We start from the raw sequence: 10,522 nt of genomic DNA on the forward strand, positions 1-10,522 counted from the left end.
AGGAGATGCCAGGGACAGTGTGCGTGCGTGGTGAGTGGGATATAGTGTGGGGGCACTATGAGAGTGATTATGTACTGGCTGTATGTGGGTGTCTGCGTGGAGATGATTGGTGCTTTCTGACCTTCCGGGTGGCAACTGTTACCATGCCAACAGGATAAAGCGAGGCAAGCGGAGTTAAAAAGGAAGGAATAAGCATTAATGAAAAAAACTGTAACCATTGAGAAAAGCAAATGGACACAGGCCTACATTCTGACTTTATCACTGAGTTAATTTGGCTTCATCAAAGAATTAAAGCAATAAGGCATGATAACCTGGGAATTATGTTGTGATAACTCACGACTAAGGGCTGTTCTAATGCTCGATGCGAAGCCGAGGGCCGGAAAACAGACATTCGGAGGGAGTTATCACATCATAATTTGCGGGTTCGAGTGTCTTATTGCTCTTACAAAATGGTGGCCAACATATTAAAAAGACTAACGACATGTTTTCATTAAAAAGTTTATTTTAATGAGTACATTTAGTTTTATTTCATCCTTCCACCATACAAAATAGTTCAGGCAAAAGCCAGTAATTATTTCTGAGATTCTGAGGTTCCTAGCCAAATGGGCTGGTTGCCGTTCTCTTCTCATGTTTTGACCCAGTCGTACATTCTATTCATCCCATGTTGATATGTTAAACAAATCATTGGCATGTAGCTAGCTTGCTAGCAGAGGTTCAATGAGCAACTTTAGTAAATGGTTGGCGAGTCCATAGGATATCAAGTTAGCCTATTTTTTATTAACCTATCCACGAGAGGACACATATTTTCTGTTTTTACAGCATTTCTGCTAAATATACATACAGTTGGAGGTGTACCTGTGATGAAAATTACAGGCCTCTCTCATCTTTTTAAGTGGGAGAACTTGCACAATTGGTGGCTGACTAAATACTTTTTTGCCCCACACTATCTGGATACAATCTGGCAAGTCTACTCCTGCAAAAGTGTAGGCGATTAAATATTTTAAACTGTAGTAACCCATGTCTAATTCAGATAGAGGATGAGTGTATCCTGTCAATTGCAGAATGCCAGGTGATATCGGAAATCTCGCTTCCAAACTCTCCTCCCATGAACACTTTACATGGTCAAGAGTAGGGCATGCAATATTCTGAATAATATCATACAGCATAGAAATGTGTCCCTTTTTACATAGGGATCCAGGTTCAGACATTCATCAAGCCAGCTGGTGGGTGGGTGGAGATGGGAAAGAGAGGAAAATCTTTATTGTAAAGTTAACAAATCTGCAGATACCTGAAGAAGTGTGTCTGGGGTATACTGTGGTCTCTAACTAGATATTCAAAAGAGGTAAATACACAGTCATGGAAAAGGTATTTTACATTCTTCAATCTTTTCTGAAACCATAGCTGCAAGACTGTGTTTATGAGGGAGGGTGTGAAGTGTGGGTTGGAAATGAAATGCATGGATGAGATAGCTTGTCTGTCTCCAAAGTGTATCCTAAACTGAGACCATATCCTGAGTGAACTTTTCACAATTGGGTTGTTTGAGTGGCATTGCTTACTCAATGGTAGGGGGACACAGACTAAGGAGACTGGGGATGATTTATGACATGAGTGATTTTCCACACCGGTCCTTCCCCCTCTAAAAATGTAGAGACGCAAAAGGTTATCTTGTGAATATTAGCAGCCCAAAAGTAATGGAGGAAATTGGTTAGGGAAAGACCCTCCCTCCCCTTTCTGTCTTTCCAAAAACGCTTTACGCAACCGTGAGATCCTTTTTATTCCAAATGAAAGTAGATATATGTCTATCCAGGTCTTTACAAAATTATTTTGCTATAAAGATGGGGATTAGTCTGAAACCGATACCGGAATCTTGGCATGATGACCATCTTTACCAAGTTGACTGCCATTGAGTGTTATGGTGAGTGTCAAGCAGCGATTGAGGTCTTAGTGTTGTCCAAGGCTGGCTTGAAATTAAAATAGATTTTTATTTCGAATTTCCGTGTCTCATAGACCCCGAAATACAGTTGAAGATGAAAGTTTACATACACCTTAGCCAAATGCATTTCAACTCAGTTTTTAACAATTCCTGACAATTAATCGTAGTAAAAAGTCCCTGTCTTAGGTCAGTTAGGATCACCACTTTATTTTAAGAATGTGAAATATCAGAATAATAGTAGTGATTTATTTCAGGTTTTATTTCTTTCATCACAGTCCCAGTGCATCAGAAGTTTACATACAATCAATTAGTATTTGGTAGCATTGCCTTTAAATTGTTTAACTTGGGTCAAACATTTCGGATAGCCTTCCACAAGCTTCCCACTATAATTTGGGTGAATTTTGGCCCATTCCTGACAGAGCTGGTGTAACTGAGTCAGGTTTGTAGGCCTCCTTGCTCGCACACACTTTTTCAGTTCTGCCCACAAATATTTTAAAGGATTTGAGGTCAGGGCCACTCCAATACCTTGACTTTGTTGTCCTTAAGCCATTTTGCCACAACTTTGGAAGTATGCTTGGGGTCATTGTCCAGTTGAAAAACCCATTTGCGACCAAGCTTTAACTACCTGACATGTCGTGAGATGTTGCTTCAATATATCCACATAATTTTCCTACCTCATGATGCCATCTATTTTGTGAAGTGAACCAGTCTCTCTTGTATCAAATATATACACTACCATTCAAAAGTTTGTGGTCACATAGAAATGTCCTCGTTTTTAAGAAAAGCAAATTTTTTGTCCATTAAAATAACATCAAATTGATCAGGAATACAGTGTAGACATTGTTAATAATGTTGTAAATGACTATTGTAGCTGGAAACGGCAGATTTTTTATGCAATATCTACATAGTCGGACAGAGGACCAATATCCGCAGCATCCACTCCTGTGTTCCAATGGCACGTTGTGTTAGCTAATCCAAGTTTATAATTTTAAAAAGCTAATTGATCATTAGAAAACCCTTTTGCAATTATGTTAGCATAGCTGAAAACTGTTTTGCTGATTAAAGAAGCAATAAAACCGGCCTTCTTTAGACTAGTTGAGTACCTGGAGCATCAGCCTTTGTGGGTTCGATTACAGGCTCAAAATGACCAGAAACAAATAACTTTCTTCTGAACTCAACCGTCTATTCTTGTTCTGATAAATGAAGGCTATTCCATGCGAGAAATTGCCAAGAAACTGAAGATCTCGAACAGCGCTTTGTACTACTCCTTTCACAGAACAGCGCCAACTGGCTCTAACCAGAATAGAAAGAGGAGTGGGAGGCCTCTGTGCACAACTGAGCAAGAGGACATGTACATTCTGTCTAGTTTGAGAAACAGACGCCTCACAAGTCCTCAACTGGCAGCTTCATTAAGTAGTACCCGCAAAACACCAGTTTCAACTTCAACAGTGAAGAGGCGACTCCGGGATGTTGGCCTTCTAGGTAGAGTTCCGCTGTCCAGTGTCTGTGTTCTTTTGCACATCGTAATCTTTTCTTTTTATTGGCCTTTCTGAGGTATGGCTTTTTCTTTGCAGCTCTGCCTATTGTCCTCTTCGCTGTTGACATTGAGACTGGTGTTTTGCGGGTACTATTTAATGAAGCTATTTAGTTCACAGGATCAAGAATACATTTCCGCCCCAAAAAATCCATTTTGATAAAAACCTTTTTTTACTTTCAAATGGCTCCTGTGAAGTCGTGACTTGCGACATACGCCTAGTTTCCTGAATCAGCTCGCAAATGCTCTTTGCTTGTTGCGTGCCTAGCAAATCCGTTGGTACTATCAATAGCATTCTTCCAGTTAGAATACCCAGCTTGGGTGAAGGCATTGTCTGTGTTAGCATTGCACCCACCCAACACAGATCTTTTGACATGGGAAACAAAATGGAGCATCTGCAGTAACAGAGTATTCCAGCTACTCTCTTCCTATGAACTAGTTGCTATTAAATGAACGTTTTTGGACAGAAAACCTGCGTTTTAAGGTACGATTCTAGGCTAACTTGGGCTGGCTCCTTTTTTTCATAGATCATCAGGAACTGTCAGAGGTGGAGGCGGCTGTGGAGCCAATTTGGCAGCGCTTGTGGAAGGGTTGGTAGATTTTGCACATGGAGCTAACTGAGCTTGGCGGCGGCCTCAGTGGTTTGATGCTCATCGCGCCCCACTCCTTTGTTTGGGTACTTTGTCGAAGCCAATTTCTGATATCCATTGTGGCAGATTAGCTGGTTCGTGCTAGATAAATAGGCTAACCTTTTGAGGCTAGGGGGCAGCATTTTCACTTTTGGATGAACGGCGTGCCCAGAGTAAACGGCCTCCTACTCTTTCCCAGATGGGAATATATGCATAGTATTATTACTGGTGGATAAAAAACACTCTGAAGTTTCTAAAACTGTTTGAATTATGTCTGTGAGTATAACAGAACTCATATGGCAGACAAAAACCTGAGAAGAAATCCAAACAGGAAGTGAGAACTCAATTTAGAAAACAGTGCCATTGCCATCCACCTTAGATATGGATGAGAATGCACTTCCTAGGGCTTCCTCAAGATGTCACAGTCTTTAGATTCTGGTTGTATGATTCTACTATAAAGGTGGGGCTCATAATAGCTCTTTGAGTGGGTGGTCTCGGTTTCATTACGCGTGGTCACGAGAGAGTTCTTGTGTTCCTATGCTTTTCTTTAGACAATGAAATTCTCTGGTTGGAACTTTATTGCTGATTAATGTTTAAAACATCCTAAATATGGATTGCATACATCATTTGACTTGTTTCTACGATCTGTAACGGAACTTTTTGAGTTTTTGTCTGGAGGAATTGCTCGTGCTTTTTGAGGATTGAATGCTGGGCTGAACAAGGTAACAACAAGTGGCTAAATTATGGGCTTTTTGGAACTTTATGGAACAAATCAGTCATTTATTGTCGAACTGGGATTCCTGGAACTGCCTTCTGATGAAGTTAGTTAGTTAGTTAGTTAGTTAGTTAGTTATTAGTTATACTAATACAATTCCTCAGAGAAAATAGACTGTTTTAACAAGTAATATTTATTTTTCTAAAATACACTACCGATCAAAAGTTTTTGAACACTTACTCATTCAAGGTTTTTTTACATTTTCTACATTGTAGAATAATAGTGAAGACATCACACACACATATATGGAATATATTTTATATTTGAAGTTCTTCAAATAGCCACCCTTGATGACAGCTTTGCACAGTCTTGGCATTCTCTCAACCAGCTTCACCTGGAATGCTTTTCCAACAGTCCCCCATATGCTGAGCATTTGTTGGCTGCTTTTCCTTCACTCTGATCCCAAACCATCTCAATTTGCTTGAGGTCAAGGGGATTGTGGAGGCCAGCATTCCATCACTCTCCTTCTTGGTAAAATAGCCCTTTTTATTTTTTATTTAACTAGGCAAGTCAGTAAATAACACATTCTTATTTACAATGACGGCCTACCGGGGAACTGTGGGTAACTTTGTTCAGGTGCAGAACGACAGATTTTTTTTTATCTTGTCAGCTCGAGGATTAAAAAAACCACAAATTAAATGGAATCATGAGGGAGGAAGATTATGTGGATATATTGAGTCAACATCTCAAGACATCAGTCAGGAAGTTAAAGCTTGGTTCACATTCTTAAAATAAAGTGGTGATCCTAACTGACCTAAGACCGGGGATTTTTACTAGGATTATATGTCAGGATTTGTGAAAAACTGTACCTTTTGGGATTTCACAAACACTAATATATCCTATAGAAGTCAATTAAATTACATTTATTTTAGAATGTCATGCTTTTTGAACACAAAAATGAAGGTATTAAAATATTGAAGTAAAGCCAGAAACCTGCATTTGTTGGTGAAACATTTTGGGGGGGTAATCAAATGTATTTGTCACATACACATGGTTAGCAGATGTTAATGCGAGTGTAGCGAAATGCTTGTGCTTCTATTTCCGACCATACAGTAATATCTAACAAGTAATATAACCTAACAATTTCACAACAACTACCTTATACCCACACAAGTGTAAAGGAATGAATACGAATATGTACGTAAAGATATGAATGAGTGATGCCCGAACGGTATTATCAAGATGCTGTAGATGGTATAGAGTGCAGTATATACATATGAGATGAGTAATATAGGGCATTATAGAAAGTGGCATTGTTTAAAGTGGCTAGTGATACATTAGATCAAGATGGCAAGATGCAGTAGATGGTATAAAGTGCCCTCAAGTATTCACACCCCTTAACTTTTTAACATTTTGTTTTGTTACAGCCTGAATTCAAATGGATTAAATCGAGATGTTTTGTTACTTTGCTACATCCAATACCCCACAATGTCAAAGTGGAATTATGTTTTTCTAAATCTTTACAAACAGAATGCAAAATGAAAAACTGAAATGTCTTGAGTCAATAAGTATTCGACCTCTTTGTTATTGCAAGCCTAAATAATTTCAGGAGTAAAAATGTGCAAGTCACATAAGTTGTGTTGACTGACTCTGCAATAATTGTTTTTAACGTGACTTTTTGATGACTACCTCATCTCTGTACCCCACACATACAATATTCTGTTAGATCTCTGTCGAGCAGTGAATTTCAAACACAAATTCAACCACAAAGACCAGAGAAGTTTTCCATTGCCTTGATAAGAAGGGTACTTATTGATAGATGGGTAAAAAATAAGACAGCAGACATTGAATATGCCTTTGAGCATGGTGAAATAAAATACACCCAGTCACTACAAAGATACAGGCATCCTTAACTCAGCTGCCGGAGAGGAAGGAAGCTGCTCAGGAATTTCAGCATGAGGCCAATGGTGACTTTAAATCAGTTACAGAGTTTAATGGCTGTGATAGGGGGAAGTCTTTGAGGAAAACCTGGTTCAGTTTGTTTTCCACCCGACACTGGGAGCTTAATTCGCCATTCAGCAGGACAATAACCTAAAACACAAAGCCAAATCTACACTGGAGTTGCCAAGAAGACAGCAAATGTTCCTGAGTGGCCGAGTTACAGTTTTGACTTAAATCTACTTGAAAAACTATGGCAACACCCGGAAATGGTCGTCGAGCAATGATCAACAGCCAATTTCACAAAGCTTGAAGATTTCTTAAAATAATATTGGACAAATGTTGCACAATCCAGGTGTGGAAAAATCTTAAAGACCCACAGCTGTAATTCTAACATGTACTGTATTGATTCAGTGGGTTGAATACTTATCTAATTAAGATATATTAGTGTTTTATTTTTTACAATTTTTTATTTACAAATTTTAAAAATGTTCTTCTACTTTGACATTGCAGAGTATTTTGTGTAGATTGTTGACCAAGAATTACAAAGAAATCCATTTGAATCCCACTTTGTAACACAACAAGATTTGTAAAAAGCCATGGGGTGTGAATACTTCCCAAAGGTACTGTATTTATTAAGCCAGTGTAACAGTATAATCGCAGATCATCTCCTGTTGCCAGAATGTAGACTATTACTGACTAAAGATGTCTCCTAGTCCTCTGTCATGTTGTTTAACATGTTGTACTGTGTAGAATACAGTGCAATAGTTTTAGTATATCCGTCTTCGTCTGTGGTTCTAGGGCTATGTCTGGTGTGACAGCTTGTATCGAATAGTTAAACGCGAATAAGCGTTCTTTTAGGTGTGTAGACTTTTGCGTGAGCCAGGAGAGCTAAAAAGTCTTAATCCGCAATAAGGGGGGAAAAAAGGTTTTATTGAAATAAAGTACTCCCATAAAAAATAAAGGGCTGTATTCAATACGAATCGCGAAAATTCCCCGCTAAAGCCCAATTGAAATTCACGGTAAATGCTGCATATGTAGGCTCAATCGGAAATTGCCTTTAAATTTCTATAGTGAAATCTGCAATGCGTCAGTGATATGGATTGAATAGAGCCCTATGTTATCGTCAACAATATTAATGGAATACTCAAGACTTACTGGCATGCATTTCAACCATATAGCAGTCATCTTCAGGCAGTGCAATGGGGATAAATACAACATTTCTGGTGAGGACATAGTAAGAAGTTTCCTAATTGTATCCATTTAGGGTCTATACAAAAAATGTAAGAGAACAATTGACAAAGGCAAATAGTATACTAGAATCTTGAGAAAAGTCTGACCTGAAATTCTGAATCTGACCTCATACAAGAGGTTGAGAAATGGCCAGTACTTTCACAAAAACTGATATCAAGTTACAGCTTTATGAATTTAACAACAAAATACTCACCTTTTTAGATTATCGTTTTATGATTGTATGTGTCCTCTTCATGTAAAGAGCATCTAATTTCATACTGTTATGCAATTATGTTTTTTAATGAACTTGAACATTTTCTAAGGCCGGTCTCATAGACCAGACATAACATAGTAAACATAAATCGGGCACACTCAAATTAGTATGTGTTACATTTGGTTTCATTACATAAGATAGAAGGCAAAAGACAAAAATGAATGGGGGCTTGGTCAGGGAGAATGGGTGATCATATAAAGCAAACGTCTAGCAACCCAAAGGTTGTGTGTTCGAATCTCATCACGGACAACTTTAGTGCATTAGTAACTTTTCAGCTACTTAGCATGTTAGCTAAACATAACTCCTACCCCAACCTCTAACCCATAGCCTAGCTAACGTTAGCCACCTAGCCACAACAAATTGGAATTTGTAACATAATTTGTAATGCATAACATACTAAATGTGACATATCATGTAAAGAAGAAAACATCTTGAATAAGTAGGTGTGTCCAATTCTTGACTGGTACTGTATACTGGTGACATGATGATCGGTGCTTGGCTGTCAGTTGACAAATAAAAATGACCTTTCTCTTATCCATAATCTCATTATTTACCCTCTGCACTGAATCTGCAAGTGGTTCGCAGAGCAAGACCAGACTGGGAACATTAGCTGTTTATTGCAGACTTTTTGTTGCAAAACCATCGGCAGAGTAGAAAATGGGTAGTTATATGACGAAAAAAGTGCTTTTTATGTGCTGTTCATCATTATGCACAGCTTCTTATTCTCAAGAAGCCAGTTTGACTCAAGCACACCATTGCCGGTGTATGTGTATATTTTTTTGTTCAAATATTAGACTATTAGCTTGAATTGATGGAAACCTAGCTAATGAAACAAACCTGGATTTTTTTGCAGCAGCAATAATCATTGTACACACCTTAGGCTTCGTAAATGAGTTGAGAAATAGATGTTTTGAGAGGCCCCGTCCATTCACACAATCACTATTTTGCTCTACTTCTCTTCTCCCTGCAGTCTCTCCAGAGACGCTGGGGTTTCTGACGGCCATCGGACTCTTCCTCATTCTGATGATCATCCTGTTCTTATACCTCAAAAACAACCTGTCACTTGAGAATGCTGGGAGCCGGCCATGCCGAGACGAGTTCAGGAAAACCAAGGAGTTGCAAGGTAAATCTGAACTCTGTGTGTGAGCTGTAAAGAAACCCTGGGTTGAATTGACAATGCCTTGAGGGCATGTTCATATGTTTGACACAGGGAGTGCAAATGAGCAGCTGTATTATGTGCAGTAGTGATGTTTAGTTTGTCAACGATTCGTTCTTTTTGTACGACCCTTTTGGTCCTGCTTATAAAGGCTTCATGAAGCCTTCACAATGCCTTTATAAATACTATGTAAATGTTACAAATCATATATAATATGCTTTATAAAGTGTTCATAAATAATAATAACCCACTATGTCAAATATGACAGAAACCTGTGCTTTATAAAGGGTGGCTTAAGCACTGCTTAATAATGGCCTTATAAATCATATTATATTTTGAGGCTTCACAAAGCATTTATAACCCTGTTATGCATCTTGGTAGAGCATTGCAACACCAGGATATTGGATTCGATTCCCCTGACCACCCATATGTAAAAATGTATTCACGCATGACTAAGTCACTTTGCACAAAAGTGTCTGCTAAATTTGATATTATATTACATTTCACTAAAACATTTCTAGGATGGCCCAACCTCTTTCTCTCATCGTTAATTTTGGACCTGACCTCAACTTCCAAAATGCTGTGCTGCAGGATTACTCACACTCTAAAATGCAGTCATGCATAGCAAAAAAAACGTTGGTAGGGCCTTTTTAAAATTAATTGTTTTTTCCCCCAAATTCTGTTTTTCCAGGTTTTGAATTTCTCCATTTTTTTTCTGGTGTACCAGTTTTTTAATAGAAAAACAAGAAAATTTGATTTTCTGTGTTCACAACTATGCTTTAACCTCGAGAAACTTCCGGGTTGGAGCGAGCGGTCGCATCCGCACTTCGGTCCGCAGGTAGTATAACTTTTCATTACATTTCATTATAGTACAACGGTTTATTTGTCTAATCTTAGCAATTTCTTCTTAGCTAGCTACATAGCCGTCATTGTATCAAAGATAATTGCGTAATTATCGTATTTCGTCATCCTAACGTAGTCTACACTGCTATCTGCCCAGCAGCTAGCCAGCTAGCAAACGTCCACCGTCTACCAAATAGCAGCACTGTGGAAACTATTACACTCAACTGAACGACTTGATTAGTGTAGTGTTAGCTAGCTACATAGTTG

Source organism: Oncorhynchus nerka, linkage group LG28 (assembly GCF_034236695.1).
Source record: "Oncorhynchus nerka isolate Pitt River linkage group LG28, Oner_Uvic_2.0, whole genome shotgun sequence".
In the NCBI taxonomy this organism is placed as follows: Eukaryota; Metazoa; Chordata; class Actinopteri; order Salmoniformes; family Salmonidae; genus Oncorhynchus; species Oncorhynchus nerka.